Genomic DNA, 14,249 nt, shown 5'->3' on the forward strand with positions numbered 1-14,249 from the left:
GCTGGACAGAGGACAGACAACCCCACAGCTGCAGCGCCACACCACACTCAAGCGACAAGAACGAGAACCCGAATTTATTTTCTTTCTTTTTTTTTTTTTTTTTTCTCAGAACTGAGGACCGAGCCCAGGGCCTTGGGCTTGCTAGGCAAGCGCTCTACCACTGAGCTAAATCCCCAACCCCCCAAATTTATTTTCTTAAAACATTTGAAGCCACTAAATAAAACAACCATGCAATGAAGAACAGAATGACGCATATTCAGAGGGAAAAACACCGGCTAGATAAGAGGAGAGCCTCTCCAAACAAATGGTCACCTTCCAACTCAGTACAGGAAAGGGTGACTATATTAAAAAACAGTTTCAACAGTTTAAGAAGTACAGCACCACAGCTGTTAAGGAATCATAGAACCAATGAGCCCTTATTCTTCAAATCCTTGAACGTGGATTTCCTGGCAAATGGATAAATAATTTCCTGGCAAGTGGAATTTCTCACCTCCCTGTATAAGATGTTAATTAAGAGTCAGTATTTTGGCTTTATAACTTAAAATTAGAATCTATTGAGAGAACAGCACAACTAATTTATTCAGAAGCATTTGTGTTTTTAAAAAATTAAATTTATCATAGCAGGGATACATGTGAAAATAGATATAACACTTTGATTTTAATAATTAACAATTTTTTCATATGGTCACATCACTGTTGATTGTAACTACACACATACCATATCTTAGCAGCACCAGATTCCAGTTCTACAAGGGTCACAGATGCAAAGAAAAGAATGCAGCGAACAAAGCACCTGAAGACTCGGGGTGTGCCTTATAACTCCAGGTGTGTCTCTCTAACTCCAGGTGTGCTTCTATAACTTACTCCAGGTGCCCCACTATAACTTCACATGTGCCTCAGTAACTTCCTCCAGGTGTGCCTCTATAACTTCCTCCAGGTGTGCCTCTATAACTTACTCCAGGTGTGCCTCTATAACTTCCTCCAGGTGTGCCTCTATAACTTACTCCAGGTGTGCCTCTATAACTCTGGGTTACCTTTGCAATTCCAGGTGTGCCTCTATAACTTCAAGACCAATCTAGTGACTCTCTCCTAGTGTCTCCAGTTCTCCAGCAGCTCCGGATTCTTCTCATTCTTAACTCTCCCTAGAAACTCTACCAGACTCCTTCCCCCAACACCTGCTTCTCTTGCCCCATTCATCTGTTTACCTGTCCATACTCTCCCTTGGAAGATGGTATCTTTCTCTCGTCAGAATTTACTGGAGCAGGCGCAATTGCTCAGTGGTAGAGGATGTGCCTAGCACATGTGACGACCTATGCTCCATTCCAGGAACCACACAGAAATGATTTCTACTAACACGTTTACTTTTTAAAATGTAGAGGCCAGAGGTCAACCTTGGCTGTCCTTCCTCAGGAGCCATCTATCTTGTTTTTTTGTTTTGTTTTGTTTTGTTTTGTTTTTAATTCTTTTTTTCGGAGCTGGGGACCGAACCCAGGGCCTTGCACTTGCCTAGCTACCACTGAGCTAAATCCCCAACCCCCATCTTGTTTTTGAGACAGGCTCTCTCACTAGACTGATTAGCAAATGACCCCCCCCAAGGGATTCATGTCTCCTCCCCTAACCCCCCTGCCACTCCAGCATACATGGAACCACATCTGGATTTTTTATATGGATGTTGGAGATTAAACTCACTCCTCCTCCTCCTCCTCCTCCTCCTCCTCCTCCTCCTCCTCTTCCTCCTCTTCTTCCTCCTCCTCTTCTTCCTCCTCCTCCTCTTCCTCCTCTTCTTCCTCCTCTTCCTCTTTCTCTTCTTCTTCCTTTTTCTTCCTTTCTCCTCTCCCTCTTCTCCCTCCTCTTCTTCCTCCTCCTCCTCTTCCTATTCTTCTTTTCTTCATTTTTATGAGACAGAGTCTCAGCACGTAACCCCAGCTAGCCTGGAATTTGCAATGTAGACCATGCTGACCTTGAACTCACATAGCTCTGCTACCCTCTGACTCCTGAATGATAGCATGAAAGGCATGCACCACCATGCTCAGCTTCTAGTCCCTTTTTAAACAGTTCTTTTAGAGGTTCTGAAATACTTCTAGACAGAATGATAAGGCATTTGAGATTTTATTTTCAAACAAAAAGAAGAATGTGGGCAGTTGTAATTACTAAAGAGACTGATTTGAATGGATATTGATGCTGGGAGGCAGGTAGGTGGGGGTTCACTGAACTACTGAATGTTTCTGTGATAGAAGTCTGAACTTGCATTTACTGCATCTTTTTTTCATTTCATTTCTGTGGTTCCAATGCTTTGAACTTTGGGGCCTTGTTGACCCTGGGGAGATGAACCTTCCTAGAGGTGACGAACTCCAGCAGATAGTAAGCACCACACTTGAACTTTAAATGTCAGCCAAGGCTTTTGTGTTCCAGGCCTGACCTCCAATGCAGCTGGGTTCAGATGAGGGGCCTTTGGGTAGGCCACTAGATCATGAAGGCTCTTGTCTGACCAATGGGGGTCACAGTTTAACAAGCCATTGGGAGGTGGTGGGAACTTCAAGAAAGACATAACTACAAGGGGTGTCCACTGGGGTTGTATCCTTAAAGACATGTTTTGCATGCAGCTCCATTTCTCCCTTGTAACTTCTGGCCACCCTGAGCTAAATACCATTTCAGGCGCAAGCCTCCACCATGAGGTGAGCATCCCTGCTCAGGCACAAGATCCCATCATGACACTGGGTCACCACAGGCCCATAGGAAGGGAGCATATAGCTATGAACTGAAATGGATTGTTGAGCCCAAATGAGTCCCTTCCTCTCTTACACTGTTTATTTCAGGTGTCCTGTCACCAAGACAGAATGACAACAGGCTGGCAAGATGGCCTAACCAGTGAGGGCACTTGCTGCCAAGCCTGACAACCCAAGTATAATTCTCTAAAACCCACAAGGAGGAAAAATTTTAAAAAAAATGCACTAGTTACCCTCTGACCACACACTGCTCACACACACACACACACACACACACATACACACACCTACATACATACACATATACACACACATATACATACAAACACACATATATACACACATGCATATACACATACACATAAACACATATACACATACACATATACACACATATAAACATACACATACACATACACACCAATAAAAATAAATAAATGTTTACTTAAACGAACTAAAGAGTGGTACACCCGAGAGCACCCCAGAACCCACCCACACCAGGGTTCTCTGTCCCCACTCAGGACCAATTCTCCTGGGCATTAACCACCCCTGGGCTCATGCAGATGATGGGGAGGACCTAGGCCTCTGGAGGATGCTGAACCCCTTCAAACTTGTCCCATACCTGTCAAGTTCACCATCCTCCTTCTTTCTAGTTTTCTTCCATACCCTCTGCACTCACCCAGCGCTATATAGCTGAATCTTCTTCCACGGTCTGAGAGAATTTAGCAAGCATCTTTGTCCTCCCGCCCCCATTTTTCCTTTTGTTTGTGTGTATGTGTATAACATGATGTCATGTGCACCATGTGTATGCAGTGCCCATAGAAGCCAGAAGAGGGCACTGTATCTTCCAGAACTGGCATTAGAGACAGTTTTGAGCTACCTGGTGTGGGTGCTGGCAGTAGCCTCCAACGGTACTGATAGGCAAAGCATTTTTAAAGCACTAGTGAGACAGGGAGGAGGAGTGTACTCCTACAATGCCAGCATTTGGGAGGTGGAGACAAGAGGATCAAGAGTGCAAGGCCAACCTCAGCTATGTGATGCCTGTGTCATGAATGGCAACAGCAAATCTAATGACAGGTTCAGGAAGCCAAACTGTCTATATGTCTCTTAATTACTTTTCTATTGTCATAAAACACCAGACTAAAGCAACTTGAGGCAAGTGTTATTTCATGTTACACTTCCACACCATAGGCCATCATTGAAGGGATTTGGGACAGGAACTCAAGGAACTAAGGCAGAAGTCAAGGAGGAATACTACTATCTGGGTTGGGACTTCCTCGGCCTGTATTCTTATAGCATCCAGGACCACTAGCCCAGAGGTGGTACTGCTCACAATAAGCTAGAACTCTGCCCTCCCCGCCCCCATGCACACAAATCAATCATCAGTCAAGAAAATGCCTCATGGGGTTGGGGATTTAGCTCAGTGGTAGAGTGCTTGCCTAGGAAGCACAAGGCCCTGGGTTCGGTCCCCAGCTCCGAAAAAAAGAAAAAGAAAAAAAAGAAAAGAAAAGAAAAGAAAATGCCTCACAAATTTGTCTACAGGACCATCTGATGGGGGAATTTTCTCATTTGAGGTTCTGTCTTCCCAAACCACTCTAGCTTGCGTCAAGTTGACATAAAACTAACCCAGCAGTGTCTGTTACTAATGAAATCATTAATTTATCACAAAAACGTAATAATAATTCTCATTTTTCAAATGTGAGGGCATAAAGTAGGCCCGAATACGTTTCTGAAGCTAACAGAATGGTTTGGCATCTGTGATGGTTTGTATATGCTTGGCCCAGGGATTGGCACCATTTGGAGGTATGACCTTGTTGGAGTAAGTGTGTCAAGGGGGTGGGGGACATGGAGGGGTTTAATACTCTTGTCCTAACTGTCCAGAAGTGAATCTTCCACTAGCAGCCTTCAGATGAAGATGTAGAACTCTCAAATCTGCCTGCACCATGCCTGCCTGGATGCTGCCATGTTCCCACCTTGATGATAATGGACTGGACCTCTGAACCTATAAGCCAGCCCCAATGAAATGTTGTCTTTATAAGAGTTGCCTATGGGGTTGGGGATTTAGCTCAGTGGTAGAGCGCTTGCCTAGGAAGCGCAAGGCCCTGGGTTCAGTCCCCAGCTCCGAAAAAAAAAAAAAAAAAAAAAAAAAGAGTTGCCTTAGCTACGGTGTCTGTTCACAGCAGTAAAACCCTAACTAAGCACCAGATAAAGCATTAATTCAAAACGTTGCCTCTCACAAAACCCAGTCCATCACCGGTTCTTGGGTCCCATCCATCATCCACAGCAACCCTGAGAGCCGCAGCATAGCCAGCTGTAGGGCACGGGATGAGTCTCACATGCTCTAAGAAAGTCTTAGCAACCATAGAGGCGCTAGAAATGAAAAGAAATTAATTTCTCAGAACAAGTCTCTATGTTCTCGCTCACTTAACAAGAAGGACATTGTTCCTGGCCGAGGCAGGGTGGAATAATTGTTATTTACCATGAATAATTCACAAATATAAGTAACGAATGGAAATTAATCAGAAGTGACTAAGCAGTGACGGCTAGCTGTGTTACAGCAATCATTTATTTATGAAGTGATAATAAGTGCAAAGTGTCAGCCAGCGCTCGCTGAAATTCATCAACTTGTTACTCTGGGATATTACTCCAAAGTGTAATGAGTTCTGACAGGAGGTGGTCAGTTATTTAATTATCCCTCTGCATTGAAAAAATAAACCCTCTCGAAGTTAGGAATTATGTAAAAACCCATTTAAGGTTTACTATCTCAAAGCAAGGTTGTTAAACCAAAGGTCGTTTCTATGGAAAGTGAAATACTGAAAACTGAGTGTGGGGGCGCATGTCCATAATCTCAGCACTCCGGAGGCAGAGGCAGGGGAATCGTGTGTGAAGGCAGCCTGGGCTACATAACAAGAATTTGACTCAAAATAACAACAACAAAATAAAGAGAAAAGGAAAAAGGAGGAAGAGGAGAAGGGGGAGGAGAAGGGGGAGGGGAGGGGAGGGAAGAATGAGGAGGAGGAGAAGGAAGAGAAGGAAGAAAAGGAAGAAGGAAGAGAAGGGGAAGGGGAAGGGAAGGAGGAGGAGGAGAAAGAAGAGAAAGAGGAGAAGGAGGAGGAGAAGGAGGAGAAGGGGAAGGGAAGAAGGAGGAGAAGGAGGAGAAGGAAGGAGAAGAAGGAGGAGAAGGGGAAGTAGAAAAGAGAAAGGAAAGTATTAAAATAGATACAAGAAGCCCATTTTCTTGAAAATGCATATGTATTTCCAAACATACTCTATTTATTAGTTATCTGTAGTTGTATAATACCAAGAAACCTGGTGGCTTAAAGCAATTTACATCTTTTTCTCTAACATTGAGTGTGAGTCATCATCATGGAGCATTTGGCTTGGCTCAGGGTCTCTCACATCTCAGATATTAGCCAGGGCTACAGACAGCAGAAGGTTCCACTAAGATCGGACCAGCCACAACAAGTATGGCAATGGAAGCAGAATGCTCTGAGTCCTCCCTTACGGGTCTATCTTTGCAACTGCTCATGACAGGAGAAAGCTGTGGTGAGAACACGAAGAGGCAGACTCTGAAGACCGTCTCACAGTTACCTTTCTCCCTAGCCTCTCTCAACAATCACCCCTCATCTCAGTTTTAAAAGTACTTTTTAAAATTTGATCTGTGTTCCTGAGAGTGAGAGTTCCTATATGCATGTATACACAATAAGATAAGATCATATCCATCCCCAAAGGAGTACTTATAAAAATAACAAATATACAACATTTTTTAAAAGTTGATTTGGAGAGTTTTTGCGGACTGACTTCATGGATGCTTTATTGAGACCTAATATACTCACTGGAAAAAAATTCTTCGGAAGTGCTTCAACATTGCAGCTTGGGGTTGAGCTGGTTCTACGGTGCTCCCCTGAACGAAGCTTATCCACGCCGTCCCAAAGCCTGCAGACATCTGGGGTTTCACACATGCTAAGCAAACGTTCTGACCACTGAGCTCTGTCCCCACTTCCGACTTGTGCCTCCAGGCTATCTCCTACACACATGGTGTGCATTTGCGCTGCTGTAAGAGCCTCAGACGCAACTCGGACGTGCCAGACCCAAACGTGCCAGCTCTCCTCAGAGCTGGCCTTGCCCCGCCTCCATCTTTGTTTTGTTTTGCTTTTAAAGATGCGGTCTTGTGTATCCCCTCAATCTGTGAGCCAATACAAGCCACTGCGGGCCCGTCTAAGTGAGATAGTCAGCCACAGCAATTAGGAAACGAAGACAAAGTTTCAACAGATTGTGACAAGCATGTGTTCCTCCGTCTTTAAACACGGAGGTGACATAAACAGTATTCATTTGTGAGTTTTCAGTGACTTAACGGTCATTCAGTAAGTAGATTGGTTTGGCTTGGTTTGGTTTGGCTTGTTTTGGTTTGGTTTGGCTTGGTTTGGTTTGGTTTGGCTTGGTTTGGTTTGGTTTGGCTTGGTTTGTGGTAGGGTTTCACTAGCTCTGGCTGGCCGGGAACCCACTATGTCTATAAAGCTGCCCTTGAACTCACAGAAAGCTGCATCCTCTGCCTCTGGAGTGTGGGGATTAAAGGCTTGAGTCACTATTCCCGGCTCAGTCAGTGTTAATGAAGAGATTGATATATGCCTGAAATCCTAACACTTGAGAAGCTGAGACAGGAGGATTCCAAGTTTGAGATCAGCCTGGCTTATGTTGCTAGACTTTGTCTCAGAAACAAAAATAAATAAATAAATAAATAAATAAAAGGCAGGCTTCTTTTTCCTTTCCCACTCAAGCCAATGCCGGGATTCAGAGCTGTGGTTTGCCTAGATTCCCAGAATAGGAAAAGGGGCGGGGGGGGGGGGCACTGCCTGAAAAGCTGGCCTTATCTGCACCCTGACTTATACCAAGCCTTTGACACAGAGCATAAAGGTTTGTTAATATCCATTTCCCTTCCTTTCCCTCGGAGTCTTTTCTTCTGAGGCAGAAAGCTAATTGCCTCGCTTCCAGCTTTCTCTACGCCCAATGATGACCATGTGACATAGTTCCAGCTGGTGAGATTTGCACAGAAGGCCCTGGGGAGGCTTCCCTCCCTGAAAGGAAAGTCAAATCCTTAGCTGGAAAAAGTTTCTGGCCATCTTGACCTTCTGTTTTCTCCCAATCTGGAATGTGGTTGTGAGACTGAGAGCAGCGATCCTGCGCCCATGAATCCTGCAGCCTGAGGAGACAGCTAAAGGTAAAGAGGGCTGGGTGCTCCTGCAGAGGACAGGAGTTGTGTTCCCAGTTCCCAGGTCAGGTGGCTCACAACCATCTGTAACTGTGGCTCTAAGGTGATCCAAAACATCTGGCCTCTTCATGCCCTGGCCCCGCCCCCGACTCCGCCCCTCCCACCGCCCCCACCCCCACCCGTGCGACCTCGCATGCGCGCACGCGCACACACACATACACGTTTTAAAAAATGTTTTTAAAAGAAAAGTGAACACTAAACAAAACAGATGAGAAGAACAAGAGTCGGAGTCTTTTCAGGACATTGTTGAGCACTGATCAGGCCTGAATTGTCAATGTCTACTCGTGCTTTGAAAAAGCAAATCCCTACTCGTTTAAGCTATCATAACTCAAGTTATACTGTTACGCGCGACTAAAATTTCTCAAAGGAAATTCTAGGAGCTGGGGAGATGACTGTCAGTAAAACTTTTGCCTTGCAAACGTGAAGTCTGTGCAAAATGCTGCCTACAGCGATGTATAACCCTATCTGTAAGCTCCCGTGCTTACTCGGCCAGGGTCACCTGAAATGGGCAAGAGGAATGAAACCAGGCTCAGGCTGGAGGACAACTTTATTGAGAGCAGTCAAACTTTTTATATCTTTATCAGTAACAGAATATACTGGCGGTTGCTAGGATCAACACAGTTGTGGTTGCCAGGATACAAGAGTTTGCAAGCTGTACAGGGCACACAAGATTAATTTCTAAGACCAATAGTTCTGTCAAGCTTCCGTGCTTCCTTGACTTCTAAGAGAACATACAGAGACAGACAAAGCTGCCTGAATGCTTCACTGTCTGAGAGAGAGAGCATCTCTCAGGCACCGGAAGACGTATTGTGCCCCAGGAGCCATAGACTGTAACCTGAAAAACCTCTGATGCTAGCCTCAGGGCAGCTAGGCCAGGCCAACTCCGTTGTTCCCTGAACCTGTCAACACCGAGATGTGAGGCAGAAGCAGGCTGACCTCTGGAGCTCACTGACCAAAGAGCCTAGCCCACTCGGCAAAGTTGCAAGCCAATGAGAGACCCTGCCTCAAACAAAGGGTGAATCGCTTCACATTCAGGCACACATACACACATACATGCACATCACCAACACATATGTGCACCCACAAACACACGAATGCACACATTTCTGAAGGGAATAATAGTAGAGTTATAAATCTCTTCTTCCCTGGGGCTCTTTGAATTCTTATACAATATAAACAACCAAGCGAGCCTCTATTCGCTGAGCGCGTACTGCAGGAGTGATGGATGACTCGTGATCTCATTGTCAGTCTTCTTAAGATATAGCTGGTATCACTCAGTTCAAGATGGAAGTCAGGGTGTGGAAAAGACACAGTGGGGTCATTACGCGTGCCCATGCTCTCAACCACTGTACTTCTCTGCAAAGAACACCAGCCATTTAACCTTAACTTTTGGAAGATAGACATTTCCACACCCCAAGGACTTCCTGTCACCTGAGAAGCATGGATGCGACAGGGCTTGGCTTGATAATGAGGCTCACTGAGCCAATCCGCAAAACTAGATAAAATGGTGTTCCCTGGTTGGGGATTTAGCTCAGTGGTAGAGCGCTTGCCTAGGAAGCGCAAGGCCCTGGGTTCGGTCCCCAGCTCCGAAAAAAAGAACCAAAAAAAAAAAAAAAAAAAAATGGTGTTCCCTATCTTTTCCTCTTGTGGAAACGTGAGTAGGCATGCCCCTTTGGAAACATCAAAAGAGAACGATTTGTCTTTTAAGTTTGAAATAGCTTAAGCACGGAAAACGTTTAAAGGAAATGAATTCTTGAAAAATTTGGGAACGAACTCGAAGGGCGCTCACAACAGGGGACTTGGCAACCTAAAGAGTGAGAGAACGCTCCCCCTGGTGGACACATTTAGGATTGCAGGGAGAGTGAGGGATGAATCCGACCTTCTTTTGTTTATGCTATAATTATCCGCGCAAAATTCCAAAACATCTGGTGCCAGAAATACCTTATGTAAGTGATGCTTTGGAGAAATCTCAGAAATCCACATTGAGTGGCGAGCAGCAAAATGAACACAGTATGAAAGCCGCAGTTTCCAGAGGATTGTGGAATAACTAACTCAGTTTTTCCAAAATGCTGTCAGTTTTCTGACGCCACAGGCTCTACATAGAAGAAATTAACCAGTCTCACTTGGAAAATATTTAGGGTAAATATTGCATGCATACCGTGTGGTTTAATCCCTAGACTGGCTTTAGATTCACCTAGGACTGTGGTTCTCAACTTTCCTAACACCGCGACCCTTTAATACAGTTCCTCATGATATGGTGACCAACCAGAAAATTGTTTTCATTGCTCCTTCCTAATAATTTTGCTATTGTTAATATGCAAGATATCTATTATGCAATCTCTGTGAGAGGACTGTTCAACCCCTCCAAAGGGGTCCTGACACACAGATGGAGAATTGCTGGCAAACCTTTGGGTGTGTCTATAATCGCATTTCAAGGGTAGATTAATGGTGCTGGAGAGATGGCTCAAAGGTTAGGACCTATTGCAGAAGACTCGAATTTGGCTCTTAGGGCACATCTGTGACTCCAATTCCAGAGGACTGGTGCCTTTTTCTCATCTCCACAGTCATCCGGCATGTGTATGGTGCACAGACATAATATGAAGGCAAAACACCCATACACACTAAATGATAACGATGATAATTTTTAAAATTATATAAACAAAGTTCATGGTTCATTATCTACTTCCAAGCATGTCTGTGATTAAAAGGAAGGAAGGAAGACGCCAAGCAAAAGAAAGACCAACCAATAGACCACTAGACAAAGCACAGATTCTTGCCTAACAAAGCATTGATTCCTGGAAGGCCAAGCATCTATTCTCTCTTTTCTTTATACCTAATCTGTTGGTCTTGCAGATACAAAAAACTAGAGCATTATTTACAGGTGTGACACATGACATCTTGGCAACATCTCAGTGTTCAGAGAGACATGGCATAGATAAATCATGACCCCAGTTGTTTATCTAATTGACTAGAGCGACTAGACCAAGGGCCCTCCACACTGAAACTACACACAGTGTTTCAGTATAAAGGCATTTACTAAGGTTGTACAATTTTGAGGGGGGAAAGGGGTTAGTTTTTGAGACAGGGTTTCTCTGTATAGCCCTGGCTGGCCTGGAACTCAGAAATATGCTTGCCTCTGCCTCCCAAGGGCTAGAATCAAAGGCATGCACAGGGGTTGCATGAAAATTTTAAAATATTAAATAGAAATGTCAGCTTGGAATAATTCTGATAGTTGCAGTTATTTGGTCCTTCAATAAAATTCTTCATAGTTGAAATTTGTGCAAATCATTAAAACCATACATTTAAGGGTTTTTTTTTGTTTGTTTGTTTTTACATTTACTTAATGTTTTTGATCTAGGTCATTTAAATTTGGTTCAATTTTTATTCCATAATCTTTTAAGTAGTTTAAGTAGTTTTCCCCCAGTTTAAGATAACAAATTACATTTAAAAAATTCACACTATAACATAATAGTGATTTTGCTAAAATAAGAGACAAAATAATTTATGCAATAGATATAAACATATAAAATATTTTTGTTAACATACTTTTAAAACATTATTGCCCCATTAACACCCACACCCACACCCATGAATAGAGCACCAAATGCGTTCTGTTCCTTATTCTCATAGCCACTGTTTTTGACATCAGGATCAGGATCACATTTGGTCACGGAAAAGCAGGGGCTCCTGTGTACACTTTGTCAGCATGGGACACTGTTTGTCCAGGAAGAGGAGAGAACGCCTTGCCCTTGGTTATTTGTAACCCAGCTACATTATATACTCACATTTCTTGAGGACAGCATGTAATTAAGTCATGGTTCATTCTTTAAATTTGTCAAATTTAAAATTTGTAGTTGCCTATTTTTAACTGAATTAATCAATTTTTTTTTTTTTTGCTTTTTGAGGATTTGAAAATTTTTTTTTAAGCTCATGCCCACTGACTGTTTTAATTGGTGTGTTGAAATTATAGCTCACTGGTAAAGCCCAATACTCCACCTACTTCTAAGTTGGAAAATACGTAACATGGATTGCCTGTGGCCTGGGAAGCCAAAATATTTAGTGTGTGGAATTTCTTGTTTGTCAGCGTCTCACGTAGAACATTTATATTTAACGTGATTATTAGCATGTTTAGATGTAGGCCTGCCATTTTATTGTTTTTGTTTTGTTTCATTTTTCCTCTGTGTTTTGTGGTTTATTTATTTGCCCTTCTTTTCAGTCTCCCTTTTTGGCTGTTGAACATGTTTTAGCATTACGTTTTATGATTTGTGGACTTTGTGAATCTTACAGAAGGATGCTGTAGGGACTACAATAGATATATTTAGCTCCTTAGAATCTACTTAGAGTGGATAGTTTTCCCCCTTCAAGTAAAACGTGGAAACCTCAGTATCACAAGGGGCCTCTCCATCTTTGTCCCTGCATGTGGTTGCACTGAAAACTCCAGCAGACCGTGTCACACATTCCAAAAAGGGTCATCAAGCCTGCCAAGAATGTAAATGACCGAAAATCCCGTCCATCGCTGGTGCGAGTATCAACGGATGTGGTCCCTTTAAAAAACAATCCGTCAGTATCGATAAGGTTCGATTACAATTATCACATGATTTAGCAATTTGAATCTTAGAAACTGTCTTATGGAAATAAGACAGTTTAAGACATATGTCCATACAATGATTTACTCAGGAGACTCCCAACCCAGAAACAGACCAAATGTCAGTCAGTAGGAGAATGGATAACCACATGGTCACTGTTAGTCATACAGCGAGGTAGTATTTAATAATGAGAGTAGCCTTTGATGCAGAAGAGATGACTCCCACGGAAGGCCTCAGACGCTGGTCAATGTTTTTGTAGGACTCCACTTGTATGAAGTCCAAGAACCAGCGAAACTTCCAAGACCCAATGAAACTAGTCTGTGGTGATTGAAATCCGAGCCCAGGTGCCTCTTGTCAGGTTGGTGATTTTGGAAACTGAAAAGGAGCACAAAGGAATATTCCAGAGAAAGGAAAATATCCCCAGCTCTTCTTTGCTTGGTATATACTGTTACATACAATTATTAAACATATAAAATGTGTGGACTTTAATGTTTGCAAATCATACATCAATTTTAAAGACTCACGTTTGTGCCACTGCCCTGTACAGTGCCTCTAACTATGTGCATTTTGTCTGCAGTTACAAATTATGGCATCTTTTCACGCATGAGCGTGCATGCACGCCCATGTACATACACACACACACACACACACACACACACACACACACACACACACACACTATCTCTACTAGCCTTGAACTTGCTACGCAGCCAAGAATATAGGTGAACAAACTCCTGATCCTTCTGCCTCTGCCTCTCCAAGGCTGTGACTCCAGGGCTGCACCACCACATCTAGTCTTTCCTTTGTGCCTGTATGAAGTCAGCCTATATGAAATTACCAAATGCTCAACATTTTATAAAAATAAGAAATCCTGGCTGCAGAAATGGCTCAGTGGTTAAGAGCACTGACTGCTCTTCCAGAGGTCCTGAGTTAGATTCCCAGCAACCACATGGTGGCTCACAACCATCTGTAATGGGGTCTAATGCCCTCTTCTGGTGTGTCTGAAGACAGCCACAGTGTACTTATATATAATAAATAAATCTTGTTTTAAAAAAAGAGTACTTAAAAAAAATCTTATGGTCTAAACGAACAGGTTTTTAATGTTTGGGGATTATCTCCTTAGATGGCATTCTCAGAGGTAGGCCTTGAGCAAAATTCATCAACAGGAAAGGCTGTAGGTGAGGATTTTGTATTACCTGCCATTCTACAAATTGATATCTTAACCTTTAAAGCATCTGGCTTGTACCTTATTTTTAAATTATTTGCATGTTGTAGTCACCCGTATGTCTTCCCTGTCTGTTTACACATTTCCCTGCTCAGAGCTCTCTGTTCTTTTCATGGCTCCCAGCACTTTTTACATCGTGTGTACAGGGACAGCCTTTAGCTAGAAAAGAAAAGAAAAGAAAAGAAAAGAAAAGAAAAGAAAAGAGAAGAGAGGAAAAGAAAAGAAAAGAAAAGAAAAGAAAAGAAAAGAAAAGAAAAGAAAAAGACCTTAATTACTGATCACTTCCAGAATATAACTGTTAGGTCTCAAACCCCAGACAAAGGGCTAACTAAGGTGCTTATTTAACCTCTCAAAGCAGACTGGGCTGCCAGGTTCTCTTAGCATCCCTCAGTGCTTACCTCTTACAGGGTCCTTCTGGCTGGCATACTCTGCCCCCATCCTAA

This window comes from Rattus norvegicus, chromosome 17 (assembly GCF_036323735.1).
Source record: "Rattus norvegicus strain BN/NHsdMcwi chromosome 17, GRCr8, whole genome shotgun sequence".
Lineage (NCBI taxonomy): Eukaryota > Metazoa > Chordata > Mammalia > Rodentia > Muridae > Rattus > Rattus norvegicus.